We start from the raw sequence: 20,489 nt of genomic DNA on the forward strand, positions 1-20,489 counted from the left end.
TTTGTCTTCTCTTCGTGTCATTACCAAAGACAATTCCTAACCAATTAGGACTCATTTAAAATCTTATCAGCTCTGCAGATGGTTGTTGATTTATGCAGTGGGAAACAATGCATATTTTACTGTTAAATATATGCCTGTGTGTTTGTTTGTGTGTGTGTGTGTGTGTGTGTGTGTGTGTGTGTGTGTGTGTGTTGCGTGAGGAGTAGAGGAATAGCGATCATTCTTATTTCATGACTTCAGTTGGTAAAAGTAACTAAAGGAACATATTTAACGTCATCCTCATCAGCATATAATATAAAATAAATGTAAATATCAAATCCGATAAAGATGATATATATATATATATATATATATATATATATATATATATATATATATATATATATATATATATATATATATATATATATATACATACGTGTGTGTGTGTGTGTGTGTGTGTGTGTGTGTGTGTGTGTGTGTGTGGTTCTAGAAGGAGTTGACTGGGTTCTCCACAACCTGGGAGCAAGCTTCTAGCATCATCATAACATTACTAAAAGTAAATAGTTGATCTTTTGTCATATTCAGAACATTTTTGTAGGTTATCAGTGCGTGGAGGGAGCTTAACTGCACAACTACATTATTCTTCTCAGTATTCCTGCAAACATGAGTCTTGAAATCACCATCCATCCATTTTCTGACCCGCTTAATCCCTCATGGGGTCGCGGGGGTTGTTGGTGCCTATCTCCAGCGTTCACAGGGCGAGACTGAAATCACCAGTACGATTTTTTTTGCCACTGTTTTACACATGTGATGATTATGAATGCTTCATAATCTCAACTGGCTGATCTTTAATCAGTACCAGCAGCGCTACAAATATGAGTTTCACAAAGCATTTCAGGTATGAATTTTTAATCCAGCCCACCCATGTTACAAGACTAATTGGGTTTAAGAACTAACTGGAATGGCAGTGGTTATTGGTGCAGCTCTATGTGACGCATTACAGTGATGAGGACTGCCTCTGTGTGGCCTTTTCTGTCTGATACTTGAAAACAGCTAAAATATTTGCTCATCATGTTTCTGTTAAAAGCAAATCCATTTGGTCTGTCCATGTTACTTCTATCCTAGGTGACAAATGAGAAAGATTTAGGTGGATTTTACTGTAAATATACTACTTATAGCTCCTTTAGACTCAATGGGATATTACCAGGTTAAACAAAGTAAAATACAATAATATAACAATCATTTCAATATTTAATATTCAATATTTAACATTAAAGTTATTTTCCATTGGCTCTTTTCTAACCATATTGAAAACATTTCAATACCTTAAAAAACCTTCGCCTCATTGACAGTTTTGAAACTTGGTTCCTCACAGTAAGACAAATCTTTTTTTTTCCAGTGTCCTGTCTAGCAATGTGGCAATAGGAATTGATGTCTCAATGCCAGATAGAGCTCGACAGATTTTGCTTTTACAAGTGGAGCGAACAGCTTTCGCCATAGTGCTCTACTTGATTTATGCTTGTAAATAGCTTTATTGTGATTCCTGCAAGGATAATTTCATATTATATGGACATTACAATGGGAGAGTAAAGGAAGAACAAGAAGTGAAAGAGAAAGAAAATAAAAAAAGAGTAGAGGTGAAAGAAAGAAGAGATAAAAGGGAGAGAATGATAAAACCTTCTCCGTCTGCTCCGTCACCTGGAAAGAGAGATGCAAAAAGAACAGCACAACCAACAGACATAAAGCAACAGATACAATCGAATAACACCTAGATGCCATTGCTAAATCATATATATTATTATGTAAGCTGACATGTGTAATGTGATACTTGAAACAAGAAAGTGAAAGAACATAAATAAATAAATAAATTATAAGATTACTGTATATAAGTGAACATTTAATACCTGGGACCCAGCACCTGTGGGAGTTTGTGAGAGTGCACTAGTTTAGGTGAAAATTATCCAGAAGGAAATAGCTTGATAGTGGTTGTGGAGAACCAAAGGCCCGCCTTCCCCGAGCACAGAGGCAGGAGTCAGGGGACCCATAACCCCGGACTCCCAAAGGGGTCCCTAAAGCAGGGCGCCCAGGAGCGGCCGACACAGGATATCTGCAACCCCCCCCCCCCCAAGGAAAGAGTAGAGACAACCCCGAGGAAATCCCCCAGCCACTGCAATGCCGACACCCCCAAGAGCTGCGGAGACGAGCCCGTGGGCTCCGCCGGCAGCTAGCCCCGCTGAAGTGGTCCCAGCCATGGGCCCAGAGGCCCCAGGGGCGCCCCACCCCCACGACGGGGGCCCCGGCCGCCCCCCGGGGGGCCAGGCCCCGCGAAGAAGCCGCCGGGAGTGGGCCGGCGCATGCCCGGGTACCCGCCCCAAACCCGAAGCCCACCAATGCGCCAGAGGGCCAAGTCGCCTGCCAACGCAGCGGAGGAGGGCAGGACGTGGGGGGATGGGCTCCGCACTTAGCGGAGACTTCAGATGTTCTTGGGAGAGGGAGCGGACCACACCCATACCTGAAAAAAAAAGGAAAACTCATTCACACCATCCCTCCCTTGTGCCCCACTCACCACACACAGATTTAAAAAAAAAAAAAAGACGCTGTACACACATTCCAGCATAACACTCGCATCCAACACTGACCAGGGGGGGGGGTCACCCCAAATTGACTATACGACTGCTTGTGCCCGACACCCGGCCCCACCCCCGGACCAGATGCCCCCCGGACCGGGCCCCCCAAAGAGGGAGGGCCAACACGACCCATACGAGCCACCCAGCCAGAGCCCCCCTCACCCCCTAAATACCTAATAAACCCCCTCCCTCCCCCACCTTACCCTAGCCACCTCTGCCCCCCGCCCCTCCTGGGGGGAGCGGAGGCGTCAGCCCCAGACCTGGCAAGCCGCTGACTACCCATTGCAGCCCCCCCCCGCCAAGACCCCGGAAATTATTTTGAAATTATTTTTTATTACTTTTAACTTTAACTATTTTTCTATTGTCTGTATTTTACTTGTCTATTTTATTTTGTGTTTATTCTCAGTTGTATGTACAGCACTTAGATGATCTTTGTTATTTTAAAGTGCTTTATAAGTAAAGGTAGTATGATATGGTAACCCAAGGAAAGTAAAACATGACTTTTATAATACATCTTACATTGAAATTATAATTATTACTGGAATAACTAATATAACATACATAACTTAACATTGGCATTAATACATGCCAAAAAATTTGCATAAAATTCCCCTATAATTAACTACAGCTGAAAAGACATAGAAAACTAACAGTTAACATGATGTCAATGTCTCTTAAAATCCCATAGGGATGCTAGCACTATTAGTTCTATTTTTTTCTCAGATTCTTTTGACCTAAAAGAACCAAAATGCCTCCTAGAAGTTTCTTACACAAACCAACACTTTATAATAACACAGCACTCACAGACAGACCCTTCAAGGCAGTTGAGAAGCTATAACAGGATAGTTTACCACTGCAGAAACTTTCAATGGCTTTCAATGTAGCTCTGGAACTCTCTCTAAGGTAGAAAGAAAATTATGTTTATCCAATTTTCTGAGTGAAAGTTTTTTTTTATATAGATTTCCCAGTCTGGTTTAAGATTTAAGAAGCACTGAAACAGCTTTTGTTCATTCCTGCACGACAGACGTTTCTGTATTCGTACACAAAACATTAAATCCATTGCAATACCTCTTCCCTCTGGAATTTCTCAAGGTTCAATTCTTGTTCCTCTCTTTTTTTCATTGTATCCTCTCCTTTCAGGGTCAGTTTTTCAGAAATCATGGCAGTTTTCACTTTCATGCTGCAGATTTGTCCCCCTATAAAGCAAAACCATCCATTCTCCATCCCACTTCCCTACAAAAATCTTGATGACATCCAACAACCCTTGTGTCTTGATGAAATCAAAGCATGGATGGTCATAAATGTTCTGAGCTTCAACGAAAAGAAGACAGAGATGATTTTATTAAGTTGTTACGGCCCCCACCACCGAAGGAGGGAGGGTAACATGACAACCACAAATATGAGACGGGAGCCTGGTGAATGTGTCAAAATAAATAACAGGATTTATTGTTTGTTCAAAAACAATCCCACAAAAAAGGTTTTAAAATCCAAATCAAGTTCTGCCTTCTACCGTCTAAGCTAGGTGAAAATAAAGAGAAAGAAAAACCTTACTATCCTAAACTAACAAAACAGCTCACAGAACTTTACATAGGTGGTACCAGCCTACTTACCTAGTGTTTTAACAGAGATCAAACTACGTGGCGGAAATGTATGGGGTCCCCAAACTTACCTAGTCTCTAAACTCCCACCACCACATTTTACACAAGAGGCAGCCAAGCAACACCAAAAGGTTGGTTGTTTGTCAGCCCTCATCCACCCCTCCAGCTGGCCTCAGATGAACATCTTATATGGCGGTTGTCTTGAGTGTTGATTGGTTCCTTAGTCCATGAGCCAATTTGGGCAAGTGGCTCCAGCTTGTACACTCAACCTGTGGGGAAACAGAAAACAAGAGGGGGGGTGGGGGGAGAAACACCACAAACATGTCCTGAAGACATGTAACAAAGTTCTAGCAGTAATTCACAAACTCTTCTTGATGATCTGAAATCATATTAGGCAACAGGTTGCACATCTTTGTGTAACCCTGGATTCAGGTTACAAGTTGAACAAGCAGGTAAGCAGTGCCTTGCAGAAACGTTATGCCAGGTTGCAAAATTAAAACCATTCATGTAAAAATGTGACCTGTAAATAATAAATCAATGTTTTTATCACAACTCTCAGTCAGGCCTCTCTTTCAAGCCTACAGCTCATACAGAATAGCCGCTAGTTTTTTAAGCAATGTACAGTACATCCAAAGAAGAACATCTCCCAACTGTGCTTTCTTTTCTTGTCTAACAAAAACAAAGAATTGATTTTAAAATCCTTCTCTTGGCTATCAAATGCATAACCCTTCATTAAAACCTGAGACTTTTTGTCCAACCATAGGCTTTTAGACACTGGAAAAAGGCTGGACATATTAGTTTATCTTCAAACATACTTGTTTGATTAGTTGGAAACTTCAATTACAGGTCTGTCAGGGGGAAAGAAATATGTTTAAAGAGAAACATAATTTGGTGGTCTTGCGCCGTGGGACCTTTCTGACCTTTTTAGCCTTATAGGTCCCTTAGATCGGCTGACCAACTTCTGTTGGTTGTACTAAAAAGTAGGTTGACGCTCAAAAATGATCAAAAAACTAAAGAGTACCCTTCCATGAAATTCGAAACCATGCCCACATTCCAAAAGTGACAGCCGGAAGTCCCGCCATCCAATTCCGGTGGAAGTCCCGCCTTCCACTTCCGGCCGATGTCCCGCCTTCCACTTCCGGCTGATGTCCCGCCCCGGAAGTCCAGCCCTTCAACCCCGCTTCAATTATTATTATCGTTTTAAATTATTTTTAATTATTTAGTTAATTTATGCACAACCAATCTTGATGGTCAGGAGATGTTTTTTTTTCTCTCCATCATAACCTGATGGAACATCATAACCTGATGTTCCATCAGGAACATAATAAAATTCCATCATAATCTAACATTATGATGGAATTTTATTTGACAACCTTTGTTTTAACTATGTGTCATTAGTCAGAATATAAAGCTCAAATTCTGAAAGTCTGCTTCACACTGCACAATTTCCAGCACATTTCTCCTTCCAATCAGCAAGTCTCCATTTCGGCACATCCAACTCTCCATACATCCCAGTCTCCACGCTGCTCTGTCAATAATGAAGTGTTGTATTTCTCTTCACTTCTTCCCTCTAAGCAATCGGTTAGGTCTTAGCTAAAAGCAGGTCAGTAATGCTGCTAAGAACAAAATGTCTCTTCATACTGTGCTAGTCACTGTCATACACAACTGAATGTGAGGCTCAGCTGGTCTGTTTGGGGGAGGAGTTTTGTTAAACACTACCCCTAAGCGCTAGTTCGAGGCGCCGACGCGCCTTTTGCAATCAGCATAGTAGATCAGAGCTTATTCAATCAGACAAGTTTAGGAGGTGGTATAGCCAGTTTAAACCCACCACGATACTTCCACCCGTCTTAGTTAACATAACACTAGGGTATTCACCGTGTTTCTTAGAATCAAAAAGGGCGGGTTTCACCCGCACAGAGCTGGGTATCTGTTAAAACACCGGCTCGGCCAACCAGACGAACGCCAGCACGACGCACCCGTCGCAATCAACATAGTAGATTAAAGCTTATTCAATCAGACAAGTTTTAAACCCAGCGAGACACATCTTTCCCGTCTGTAGAATTAAAAGGAAGGCTTTCCGCCCCACACAGAGCAAGGTGTTATAACAAACACCAATTCGGGCTGTGGGGTCGTGACTCGCCTTTGCAACCTGCATACTGTGCCCAGGAAATAAAAATAAGATCAAAACTTATAAAATCAGACAACTATAAACCCAGCAGAATTCGTCCTTCCTTCTCAATTAACGTAACACTAGTTTTTAAAATTAAAAGGATGGTTTTCACCCAGTTTCGGGTAGGTGTCGGCCGATGAGACAAGCCCCAGCATGACGCGGCATAATGCGCCCAGGAAATAAAAATAAGATCAAAGCTTATTCAATCACACGAGTTGTAGGGTTTCTACGACGTGCTAGCAAATGTGTTTTTTTTCTCCAGTTGCCTTACAGTAAAATGTGTCTTTTTTTAATTTAACCCCATCCAATGATAGCCCTGCAGTAACTTTAAACGCCAACCCGTGTTTTTCTTTCAGGTTTTCCTTGAAAAATAAGAAGTTGTTTGCTGATTTCATCCATCAGAACACCCGAGAATTTTTTTTATTTCATTAGATTATAAGTGCACTGCATTTAACTCAATCAAAGCCCCCCTTTTTTTTTACTCTGACTAGTTTCCCTGTATCTAGTGAATATTGCATCCCCAAAGAATAAAAGCAACCAACATAAAAAATGCCAAACAATGCATTGAAGGTTGTGTTTGTAACATGACAAAATGTGGAAAAACCTCCTGAGGTTTTAAATTCTATCTTATTTATTAGTAAATTAAATCTACCTGTGTATAATCTTGGTTCTATGTTTTTTTTGGAGCCGAGGATTCCGGCATTTCTATTTCAGAGAATGGTTTCTAAACCTGTCTTACTGAATAAAAACATAAAATCTGCTTTTACCATCCTTAAAGCAAACAGTGGGCTTTACCATGATAACACGTTAAAATCCATTGCTTTTCAATAAAAATAAACAAAAGTAACTGTAACAATATAGTTCTAATTCAACAAATCTTGACTAATTTTACTTTTTACCCACTACGTTTCTAAATATTGCCCTCTTTTGCTCAGAATTTCAAAATGTGTAAAATTAATAAATCAGTTTTTCTCACTAATCTCTAATTCATCCATCCATCCATCCATCTTCTTCCGCTTATCCTGGGTCGGGTCGCGGGGGTAGCAGCTTCAGTAGGGAGGCCCAGACGTCCCTCTCATCAGCCACTTGGGCCAGCTCCTCCGGGGGAATCCCAACGCGTTCCCAGGCCAGCCAGGAGACATAGTCGCTCCAGCATGTCCTGGGTCTTCCCCTGGGTGGGACGTGCCCGGAATACCTCACCAGGGAGAAGTCCGAGAGGCATCCTAACCAGATGCCCGAGCCACCTCAACTGGCTCCTCTCGACGTGGAGGAGCAGCGGCACTACTCTGAGTCCTCCCCGGATGACTGAGCTCCTCACCCTATCTCTAAGGGAGAGCCCAGACACACTACAGAGAAAACTAATTTCGGTCGCTTGTATCCGGGATCTCGTTCTTTCACTCTCGACCCAAAGCTCGTGACCATAGATGAGGGTAGGAACGTAGATCGACCGGTAAATCGAGAGCTTCACCTTTTGGCTCAGCTCTCTCTTCACTACAACAGATCGGTACAGCGCCCGCTTCACAGCAGACGCCGCATCAATCCGCCTGTCGATCTCCCGCTCCATCTTCCCCTCATTCGTGAACAAGACCCCAAGATACTTGAACTCCTCCACTAGTGGCAGCACATCCTCCACAACCCGGAGAAGGCACTCTACCCGTTTCCGGCTCAAGACCATGGTCTCGGATTTGGAGGCACTGATTTTCATCCCGGCTGCTTCGCACTCGGCTGCGAACCGCTCTAGTGAGAGCTGTAGATCACGCCCTGATGAAGCCAATAGGACCACGTAATCCGCAAATAGCAGAGACACAATCCTAAGGTCACCAAAACGAATCCCCACAACACCTTGGCTGCGCCTAGAAATTCTGTCCATAAAAGTTATGAACAGAATCGGTCACAAAGGGCAACCTTGGCGGAGTCCAACTCTCACCGGAAACGAGTCCGACTTACTGCAGGCAATGCGGACCAGACTCTGACACCGGTCGTACAGAGACCTGACAGCCCTTATTAAAGGGCCCGGTACTCCATACTCCTAGAGTACCCCCCACAGGACCCCCGAGGGACACGGTTGAATGCCTTCTCCACATCCACAAAGCACATATAGACTGGTTGGGCAAACTCCCATGTCCCGTCCAGGATCCTGCTGAGGGTGTAGAGCTGATCCAGTGTTCCACGGCCAGGACGAAAACCACACTGCTCTTCCTGAATCCGAGATTCGACTATCTGACGGACCCTCCTTTCCAGAACCCCTGAATAGACCTTACCAGGGAGGCTTAAGAGTATGATTCCTCTGTAGTTGGAACACATCCTCCGGTCCCCTTTTTTTAAATAGGGGGACCACCACCCCAGTCTGCCAATCCAGGGGAACTCCCCCCGATGTCCACGCGATGCTGCAGAGCTGCGTTAACCAACGCAGCCCCACAACATCCAGAGCCTTAAGGTACTCAGGGCGAATCTCATCCACCCCCGGGGCCTTGCCACAAGGAGCTTTTTAACCACCTCGGCGACCTCAGCACCAGAGATGGGAGAACCCAACCCAGAGTCCCCAGGCTCTGCTTCTGCAATGGAAGACGTGTTGGTGGGATTAAGGAGGTCTTCGAAGTATTCCGCCCACCGATGCACAACGTCCCGTGTTGAGGTCAGCAGCACACCACCCCCACTGTAAACTGTGTTGGTACTGCACTGCTTCCCCCTCCTGAGACGCCGGATGGTGGACCAGAATCACTTCGAAGCCATATGGAAGTCTTTCTCCATGGCCTCTCCGAACTCTTCCCACGCCCGAGTTTTTGCCTCGGCGACCAGCCGAGCCGCCCGCTGCTTCGACTGCCGGTACACATCAGCTGCTTCTGGAGTCCCACAGGCCAATAAAGCCCGGTAGGACTCCTTCTTCAGCTTGACAGCTTCCCTCACCACTGGTGTCCACCAGCGTGTTTGAGGGTTGCCGCTGCGACATGCACCGACAATCTTGCGGCCACAGCTCAGACCAGCCGCCTCAACAATAGAGGCGTGGAACATGGTCCACTCAGACTCAATGTCCCCCGCCTCACTCGGGACGTGTTCAAAGCTCTTCCGGAGGTGGGAGTTAAAGCTCTATCTAGTGGGGGACTCTGCCAGACGTTCCCAGCAATCCCTCACAGTACGTTTGGGCTTGCCATTTTTCCTCCCCCACCATCGGAGCCAACTCACCACCAGGTAGTGGTCGGTGGAGAGCTCGGCCCCTCTCTTCACCCGAGTGTCCAAGACATACGGCCGCAGATCAGATGAAACGACAACAAAGTCGATCATCGAACTGCGGCCAAGGGTGTCCTGGTGCCAAGAGCACATGTGGACACCCTTATGCTTGAACATGGTGTTTGTGATGGACAATCCGTGATGAGCACAGAAGTCCAACAACAGAACACCACTCGAGTTCAGATCAGGTGGGCCATTCCTCCCAACCACGCCTCTCCGGGTCTCACAGTCATTGCCCACGTGAGCGTTGAAGTCCCCCAGCAAAACGAGGGAGTCCCCAGGAGGGGCACTCTCCAAAAAGGGTGGGTAATCTGAACTGCTGTTTGGTGCATAAGCACAAACAACAGTCAGAACCCGTCCCCCCACACGTATGCGGAGGGAGGGCACCCTCTCGTTCACCGGGGTGAACCCCAACGTGCAGGCACCGAGATGAGGGGCAACAAGTATGCCCACCCCAGCTCGGCGCCTCTCACCAGGGGCAACTCCAGAGTGGAAAATGTCCAGCCCCTCTCAAAGAGACTGGTTCCAGAGCCAGAGCGGTGCGTCGAGGTGAGTCCGACTATATCTAGTCGGAACCTCTCAACCTCGCGCACAAGCTCCGGCTCCTTCCCCACCAGAGAGGTGACATTCCACGTCCCAAGAGCCAGCTTCTGCAGCCGAGGATAAGAACGCCAAGGTCTCCGCCCTCTACTACCACCCGTTATACAATGCACCCAACCCCTTTGGTCCCTCTGACAGGTGGTGAGCCCATTGGCAGGGGGACCCATGTTTCCTCTTCGGGCTGAGCCCGGCCAGGCTCCATGGGCAAAAGCCCGGCCACCAGGCGCTCGCCAATGTGCCCCACCTCCAGGCCTGGCTCCAGAGTGGGGCCCCAATGAACACAACGTCCATTGTTCGTATTCATCATAAGGGGTTAAAAAAAACCAATATTTACATAATACAAATACAAATATACACCTTCCCACCTATTTTTTATAAATACTTTATATTTTAGACCCACACTTAAAACCCCTTAAAACAAATCTGACCATGATGTAAACATCGGAATGTGATTTTGAAACTGGGGCAGTGTGCTCTGTTTCCGGGGCACGAAAAGAATATCAGCAAAACTGAGGGCTGCTTCAGATCTGAAGGGTTAAAATTGTAATTCTAATCTTGTTTTGGACCGTGTTGACTGACGGAGATTTGGAACGTTGTATACTTTTAAAAGCATTAATAACTGAAATTGCATTCCCAAAGGGACCAGAAAAAAACAAAATTCTGAAATAAGATAACCTATGTATCAATGAGTCAAACTGTGCTCCCTGGGAGACATTCTGCTTTTTTATTGTTTTCTTGTATTTTGGTTTATTTGTTAAAGTTTAAATTTGCTTTAATTTTCTGCATCTCCGGTGATTGAGTAACTACATTGAAGGTAGTTCTGAAAAATAATTTTAAAGAAGGAGATGTTTCTCTGAGTAATACCCTGTCATTTAGGCTGATGACCATGTCCTGGTCATGGACCACGTCTTGGTATGCCCATCTCAAGCATTCTCAAGCTTATTGTTTCAATCAAACAATAAGCTTTGTGCTGACTAGAATTTAGTAATTAAGCAATTTCTTTTTATCTTGGAATATCAGGCCATGAATTCAAATGCAGTCCACATTTTGCAGATTTGCATTTGAAAACCGCTTTTTGGTGTAATGTTCTGTTCTGGTTTATGTTTATTATTTGGTTAAGTAGCTCATTTCTGCCTCTTGGTTTATTTCTGTTTTGGATTCTGGTTTAGTCTCTTTATTGGGTTAGTTATCTGGTCCCTGGATTAGTTATGATTTTAGTTATGTGCTTTATTTTGTTCTGTTTCATCTAAGGTTTATTTTCTAGCCCTTTTCTGCGCCCTTAATCACTTCCACCTGGTTTTAGTTAATTAGTCCCTCCCTACTTACCTGTCCGCCCGCTTATTTAAACCTCCTCCAGTTTTCTGTTTGTTGTCGGGACTTCGCTTATGCTTCGTCATCTGTTCTCCCCTATGTGCATCTCCTGTTTTCGGTCCCGCTTTTGGTAAGAGCTCCCTGCACCTTGATCCTGCCTGTTAGTAAAACTGATCTGTTTGTTCTTCCCAGTCCTGTTCGCCTGTTTCCCATCAAGAGTGTCTGGATGTCTGCTTTACCCCTTTTTTGGACTCTGTTCAGTTTGTCTGCCTTGTCCCCTCTCCTCGCCTGTCTTTGAATAAACACCTTAAAAGCATGAAGATTGTCTTTGGCTGAAAACCGGGTTCATCTCCTCACTAATCTGTAATGATTCAGAATGAGGACCCAGTATTCAGCCAGACACAAAAAGTAAGATGAACAGGATTTATTGAAGGAGATGGTGAGAGTGAATCAGGCAAGTATACAAAAACTATCCGGTGCCGGGTTCCGAGCTGTCATCCAAGCAGATCCAAAACAAAAACAGGAAACTGGCAAACTCAAAAAACAGATGATCAGACTTGAATCAGGAAAACAGATTGACAGGCAAAAAACAGAATGCTGGAGAGCTCTTACCAAAGGACAGGTGAACAGGGAAGCAAACCATATGTGGCATGGGGACAAGAGATGTGACATTCTGGCAGTGAGCAGAGAACTGAGGCAGGTATAAATAGGCAGGAGAACAAAGGAGAGAGGGAGAGCTAATTAAACACAACAGGTGTAACTAATCAGAAGGAAAAGAAGTGGCTGAAAGACTGACAGGACAAGTGGCAGGAAACAGGACAGAACTGAACTAGACAAAATACTGAACTAAAGTAACATACAAACTAATCCAAGACAGGAAAACTAACTTTAACCAAAATAATAACATAAACCAGAACAGAACATTACATAATCATTACATTTAGACCACAGATCCTTTTCTATCCACATTACAATCATGCACTACTTTGTACGAGTCAATGTCATTAAATACTAATGAAATACACTGACGTTTGTGATCATAACTTGACAAAAATGCAAAACAGTTCAAGTAGTAGGAATACCTTTGCATCCATTGTACATTTCTATTTATATGTGTGTCTTGCTTATCCAAATTGCCTCTGCCTCTTATACCTTTAAATTTGTAAAATCTTTTTGAGACAATCGTAAAACAAAAATCCACAGGTGATTTTTCAAGGTTATTGCCTTTAGAAATAACGCTGTAAAAGATATGAGATGGCAGAGTAAGCGTATTCTTCATTTTCATTGAATAGGACCACGTTCACATAGGCGCATGTGGCCCTAGTATCTATGCCACATGCACTTATGTGCATGTGGCATAGGTACTGCTACCTTCCATCTTTACTCAGAAGTCAAATGTCTGATTTTTACAGATAGAGGAGAGGAGTCAACTGGGGTAATTTCTGATCCAGACGTCTTCAAGGGGCCTTTATTTGGAGGTTTTCCGGGCACATCCTACTGTTATCAGTCATGTACACTGCAAAGTGACCTTTATGATATATTATATATTGAAAGAAAGTCTTAACTCCCATTTAAAGTGGGACTCTGGCCAGATCAGATGCTGAAAATACAGGTGGGCTGGAAAACTAACGCTGCACCCTGTACACACCTCTGACTAAAGACACATAGATAAAACAAAGTTAAAACAAAGGTTGTCAAACAAATTTCCATCATAACGTTTAGTTATAAGTAAGCCGAGGATAAAAAAAAATATATCTCCTGACCATCAAGATTGGTTGTGCATAAATGAATTAAATAATAAAAAAATATTTAAAACAATAATAATAATTAAAGCGGGGTTGAAGGGTGGGACTTCCGGGACGGGACATCAGCCGGAAGTGGAAGGCAGGACTTCCGGCTGTCACTTTTGGAATGCTGGCATGGTTTCGAGTTTGATGGAAGGGTACTCTGTAGTTTTTTATGATCCTTTTCAGTCATGGCTCCAAAAGTATAGAAAAGGTCACCATTGAATATTAGAAAGTGCATGCTTCTACTCTTGCTGGGTAAGTTTCTCTTAAAACACCCTTCCACTGTTCCTCGAGGACTGAGTAATTAATTGTAGGATGAGAACAAATGAACCCAGAGGCCACCTTTAACGACTAATGTTACACTAATGTTCCTCTCTATTCAGTACAAGAACATTTTCATCCTAGAAGGAGTGATCGCTGGCCTGCAGATGAGTGGAAACTACAGAATTTTGGCCTAAAGATGTTGCTCTTCTGCGCTGGGCCATCCTTTTTGCCAGTGGCTTCTTTGTTTTCTTGATGTGTAACTGGTCACAGTCCTCCTGACACTTAACAGCATACACAGCACTACTCTGTTTGGATCCTATCTGAGATGTCATGTTTAGAAAATAAAGATCTATAATATAATAATAGTAATTAGGCGCCCGCCTATGCATTGAAAATGCATGGCGGAGGCCTTATGTTATGCACCTAATAAGGGTTTCTTTAATATTATTATTAGGCGCCTGCCATAGCATTTGCAATGAGGAGGCAGTGCTGTGCGAAGCACAGCACTGCCTCCAATGCAAATGCATGGAGGCACCTATTACTATGCACCTCTAAACGCGTCTCTTTATTAATATTCTTTATTTTTCTTCCTTCACGATTAATGCGGCCCGAACCGTAGCGTGCACCCCCACAATATATACATCAAAACGTCTGGCTCGGTCTCGAGATGTGTGCTACTACGTTTATTGGGGTTTCGAGTTACCATGGCAACAAAATTAGCGAAAAACCAACCCCCAAAAAACCCATGATAATCAGTGGAGTCGGGTAGAAAGAAAGCCTCAAAAAAGCCTCAAAATGACCATTTTCAAAGCCTTACTGTATCGCCATGCTTTCACCTATGAACACCGTTTGACTTCCAGTTTGTAGATATATCTGTGACCTACTCAGAAGTGAAAACGGGATGTGGATATCTTTTATCGTCTCTTCACAGTTACTCCTCAAAGCTCATGTCCAAAAATCAGCGAAATCATCGTTTACAATGAAAGTCAATGACGGAATTCTCCAACCGCTAGAGTGGGCCACTCTAGCTTTTTTAAAGATTTCAAAACTCCGAACAACTTGACCTTACTCGCTCAATTTTCACTCTACGTAGACAAATTATACATCAAAACGTAGGTATTTTTGTCAGGCTTCGGGAAATGTAACCCTCATTGGTGTGGCATTTATAGATTTTTCGCAAATCACCTCAGAGCGACACAAACCCGAAACCTCCCCCATTCATTTCCTATGGAGCGGTTTTGAAAAATGACGTCTAAAAATCCAAAACATCACATGTTTTCGCATCGTCGCTACTCCTAAACCGTTTTATGTACCGGCATGAGACTTTGACACATGAATGTCCCAATCCTTCTGGCACTCACAAAAAAGGAATTTTGTGGATAACTGTTACGGTTTTTCCGCAGGAACAATTTGTTCGGGAGTAGCGAATGTGCAAAATCCTAAAAACGCTTTGGAGCTGCATTTTCCCAAATTATCCACTTTTTTACATCGTCGCTGTGGCTACACCGATTCTTGTACAAACATAAAAATGAGCTTCCTGGTCCTCAAAAGCCTGCTGATACTCATGGTGAAAGAATTATTTTGATATCTCTTATACTTTTTGAGCTACAGCGATTTGTTCGGAAGCGTTTTAAGAGGATTTCTGAAAATCCATAAAAATCCCATTTAGATCATAATTTTTTACGCCTTTATTAAACTTTTTCCAGCAAAAAACAATAGCTTTTCTTCTTCCCCTATCCGTTATGAACTAAACGCAGAAAAAATTACGTCTCTACAATTTATAGATCAGGAGATATGAAGCGTTGTTCGGGGCAAAGTTCTCCATTATAATCCAATGGGACTTATTGTGAGCAAAGTCTCTGCACTTCGGCATTCTGGCCGCTGCAGGTGTGTGAGTGAGTTTCCATGACGACGGAACTCTGAGGGCCAGAGGGACACGCTCCATTAAGATACAATGGCAACTTTCATCGCTCACTGCAGCGGCTGTGATTAATGTAGAAATCTGAAATTCGCACAGTCACTTCCTCTTAACATTTTAAAATTTTCATGTGACTTTCAGCCATGTGTCAGTTTTCTGTGCCATTTGGGATTTCACATGCTTTCCTATTGGGCCTTTGCTTCCAACAGGACCTGGTATGATGCCCAGACACGACCCAATTGGCCAATACAGCACCACCCACATGTGAGAAATGGTGCTAGACGTCATTTTGGTCAAATGTTGAGTTCTGGGCCCAGATGTGGTGAGGCTGAGTTTCTAAAGGAGGCCAATCTGTCCCATGAACTTTGGTCACGTTTGGTGACAATAAGTATTGGCACCCCTATTTGAGGCACTTCCCAGTACAGGATTTGGACCAAACTGACAGAGTACAATCACCCGGTGATACTGAACACAACCATGCTAGCGGCTAACAGTTAGCATGTTGCTAACCGGAAGTAGCTCTAGGAAGGTCTCACCAACTTTTGCTTCACAGAGTCTGTTCGTACTTTAGAGAGAAAGCTCCACAAGAAATTTGGGCTACGTCGCATAAAGCATATCCCAGCCATGAGGTGTCAAACACCCAATGCTTTTCAACGGGGGATTAAACCCCTTATGCTCCCAATAATGCATGCCCATATATGGCGCTACAGTATAGCTCAGAGGGAGAGTGCAGGCTTAGCATGCAAGAGGTCGTGGGATTGATTCCCGGTGTGGGAGACTTAGAGTTTTGTATTATAATCCCCACATTGTGTATATTAAAACATTTGTGCTGATCCCATGAAGTATTTTTTTGTACCACCCGCCATTTTGAGTTACCATGGCAACGTTACAAACGACGTTTTTTCTCCCTATTTGAGGCTCATCCCAGTACAGGATTTGGACCAAACTAACAGAGTACACTCACCCAGTGATACCAAACACAACCATGTTAGCGGCTAACGGTTAGCATGTTGCTAACCGGAAGTAGCTCTAGGAAGGTCTCACCAACTTCTGCTTCCCAGAGTCTGTTCTTACTTTAGAGAGAAAGCTCCACAAGAAATTTGGGCTACGTCGCATAAAGCATCTCAAAGTTATGAGGTATCAAACATCCAATGCTTTTCAATGGGGGACCAAACCCCTTATGGTCCCAATAATGCATGCCCATATATGACGCTGCAGTGTAGCTGAGATGGAAAGCGCAAGCTTTGCATGCAAGAGGTCGTGGAATCGATTCCAGGTGTGGAAGACTTGGAGTTTTGTATTATAATCCCCACAGTGTGTATATTAAAACATGTGTGCTGATCCCTTGAAGTATTTTTTTGTACCACCCGCCATTTTGAGTTACCATGGCAACGTTATGAATGACGTTTTTTCTCCCTATTTGAGGCACATCCCAGTACAAGATTTGGACCAAACTGACAGAGTACAATTACCCAGTGATACTGAACACAGCCATGCTAGCGGCTAACCGTTAGCATGTTGCTAACCGGAAATAGCTTTAGGAAGGTCCTACCAACAGCTGCTTAGCCAGAGTTCTTCTGCCTTTACAGACAGAGAGGGCTGCAGCTGTCAGTGAGTCTCCATGACAACGCTGCTAGCAAGAGGCTCCTAGGAGGTCCGTTGACTTAACATGGCACCTTTCAACGGCCGCTGCGAGGGCTGTGAAGACCGTAGGAACCTGAAATTCGCAGTGTTACTTCCTGTTGCTATTTCTGACGGTACGGTACGCACCAAGTGGCAGGCGCCTTGCTAAATTTCTTCAGAAATTTTTCTAGTTATTCTTTATTATTCCACGATTAATGCGTCCCGAACCGTAGCGTGCACCCCCACGATATAGGTACCAAAACTTGTGGCTCGGTCGGGAATAGTGTGCTACTACTTTTATTGGGGTTTCGAGTTACCATGGCAACAAAATTAGCGAAAAACCACCCCCCAAAAAACCCATATTAATCAATGGAGTCGGGTAGAAAGAAAGCCTCAAAAAAGCCTCAAAAGGACCATTTTCAAAGCTGTACTGTGTCGTCATGCTTTCCCCTACGAACACCGTTTAACTTCTAGTTTGTAGATATATCTGTGAACTACTCAGAAGTGAAAACGGGATGTGGATATCTGTAATCGTCTCCTCACAAGTACTCCTCAAAGCTCATGTCCAAAAATCAGCGAAATCATCGTTTACAATGAAAGTCAATGACGGAATTCTCCAACCGCTAGAGTGGCCCACTCTAGCTTTTTTAAAGATTTCAAAACTCCGAACAACTTGACCTTACTCGCTCAATTTTCGCTCTACGCAGACAAATTATACATCAAAACGTAGGTATTTTTGTCAGGATTCGGGAAATGTAACCCTCATTGGTGTGGCATTTATAGATTTTTCGCAAATCACCTCAGAGCAACACAAACCCGAAACCTCCCCCATTCATTTCCTATGGAGCGGTTTTGAAAAATGTGGTCTGAAAATCCAAAACATCACATGTTTTCGCATCGTCGCTACTCCTAAACTGTTTTATGTACAGACATGAGACTTTCACACATGAATGTCCCAACCCTTCTGGCACTCAAGAAAATTTTTTTTTGTGGATAACTGTTACGGTTTTTCCACAGGAACAATTTGTTCGGGAGTAGCGAATGTGAAAAATCCTGAAATCGCTTTGGAGCTGCATTTTCCCACATCATCCACTTTTTTACATCGTCGCTGTGCCTACACCGATTTTTGTAAAAATATGAAAATGAGCTACATGGTCATCAAAAGCCTGCTGATACTCACAGTGAAAGAATTATTTTGATATCTCTTATACTTTTTTAGCCAGAGCGATTTGTTCGGGATCATTTTCAGAGGATTTCTGAAATTTCATAAAAATGTCCTTTAGATCATAATTTTTTACGCCTTTATTAAACTTTTTCCAGCAAAAACCGATAGCAAGTCTTCTTCCCCTATCCTTTACGAAATAAACACAGAAAAAATTACGTCTCTACCATTTACGGTTCCAGAGAAATCGTGCGTTGTTCGAGGCAAAGTTCTTCATTATAATCCAATAGGCAGACTTGGACACCAAGTGTCTGCACTTTTTTAGACTGGCCCGCTGCAGCTGTGTCAGTGAGTTTCCATGACGACGGAACTCTGAGGGCCAGTGGGAGACGTTCCATTGAGATAGAATGGCAACTTTCGACGCCAGCTGCAGCGGCTGTGATTAATGTAGAAATCTGAAATTCGCACAGTCACTTCCTCTTAACATTTTAAAATTTTAAAGTGACTTTCAGCCATGTGTCAATTTTCTGACCCATTTTGGATTTTACATGCTTTCCTATTGGGCCTTTGCTTCAAACAGGACCTGGCATGATAACCAGACACGACCCAATTGGCCAATACAGCACCACCCACATGTGGGAAATGGCACCACTGACCATTTTGGTCAAATGTTGAGTTCTGGGCCCAGATGTGGTGAGGCTGAGTTGCTAAAGGAGGCCAATCTGACCAATGAACTTTGGTCACGTTTGGTGACATTAAGTATTAGCACCCCTATTTGAGGCACTTCCCAGTACAGGATTTGGACCAAACTGACAGAGTACAATCACCCGGTGATACCGAACACAACCATGTTAGCGGCTAATGGTTAGCATGTTGCTAACCGGAAGTAGCTCTAGCAAGGTCTCACCAACTTCTGCTTTACAGAGTCTGTTCTTACATTAAAGCGAAAGCTCCACAAGACATTTGGGCTACGTGGCATAAAGCATCTCCAAGCTATGAGGTGTCAAACATCCAATGCTTTTCAATGGGGGACCAAACCCCTTATGGTCCCAATAATGCATGCCCATATATGGCGCTACAATATAGCTCAGATGGAAAGTGCAGGCTTTGCATGCAAGAGGTTGTGGGATCGATTCCCGGCTTGGGAGACTAAGAGTTTTGTATTATAATCCCCACAGTGTGTATATTAAAACATGTGTGCTGATCCCGTGAAGTATTTTTTTGTACCACCCGCCATTTTGAGTTACCATGGCAACGTTACAAACAACGTTTTTCTCCCTATTTGAGGCTCATCCCAGTACAGGATTTGGACCAAACTAACAGAGTACACTCACCCAGTGATACCAAACACAACCATGTTAGCGGCTAACGGTTAGCATGTTGCTAACCGGAAGTAGCTCTAGGAAGCCTGTACAAACTTCTGCTTGACAGATTTGGTGAATTTTAGGATTTTCTGCCTTTTTAGGCACTTCTCAGTACAGGATTTCAACCAAACTAACAGAGTAACATCACCCGCTGATACTGAACACAGCCATGCTAGCGGCTAACCGTTAGCATGTTGCTAACCGGAAATAGCTTTAGGAAGGTCCTACCAACAGCTGCTTAGCCAGAGTTCTTCAACCTTTACAGACAGAGAGGGCTGTAGCTGTCAGTGAGTCTCCATGACAACGCTGCTAGCAAGAGGCTCCTAGGAGGTCCATTGACTTAACATGGCACCTTTCGACGGCCGCTGCGGGGGCTGTGAAGACCGTAAGAAGCTGAAATTCGCAGTGTTTCTTCCTGTTGCTATTTCTGTCGGTACGGTACGCACCAAGTGGCAGGCGCCTTGCTAAATTTCTTCAGAAATTTTTCTAGTTGTTATTGCAACACACATTCTAATGAAATTTGTTCTCTGCATCTAACCCATCCCCAGACCTCTCAACTTTTATCAAAAGTTAAGAGTGAGATTATGCTAATTTGGGGGCGGGGCTTGTTTGGGGGCGGGGCTAACCGGACCCTGGAAGAGCCGGTGGAGTCAACTCCATCACATTTTTATCCCACCAGACATTGAAGTAGACATGTATTACTTTTGTTAAAAAGAGAAAGAGACGTATTAATACTTTATTGTTCAGTTAATGGATTAAAACATAAAAAAATACACAATTGTTCAAATAATACTGATTAAAATAAGTAGTTTTAAGTTATTGACCGAATTATTACACAGTTACATATTCATCTAT

The 20,489-nt window shown here is 43.6% G+C and overlaps 1 protein-coding gene across 6 annotated transcripts in view; it reads left to right on the forward strand.

Annotated features, from left to right (window-relative positions):
- LOC105919040 (neuronal PAS domain-containing protein 3) overlaps positions 1 to 20,489 on the forward strand; it is a 1,017,839-nt gene that overhangs the window by 663,363 nt on the left and 333,987 nt on the right. The window lies entirely within an intron of this gene.

The sequence above is a fragment of the Fundulus heteroclitus genome, unplaced genomic scaffold, assembly GCF_011125445.2.
Source record: "Fundulus heteroclitus isolate FHET01 unplaced genomic scaffold, MU-UCD_Fhet_4.1 scaffold_87, whole genome shotgun sequence".
Lineage (NCBI taxonomy): Eukaryota > Metazoa > Chordata > Actinopteri > Cyprinodontiformes > Fundulidae > Fundulus > Fundulus heteroclitus.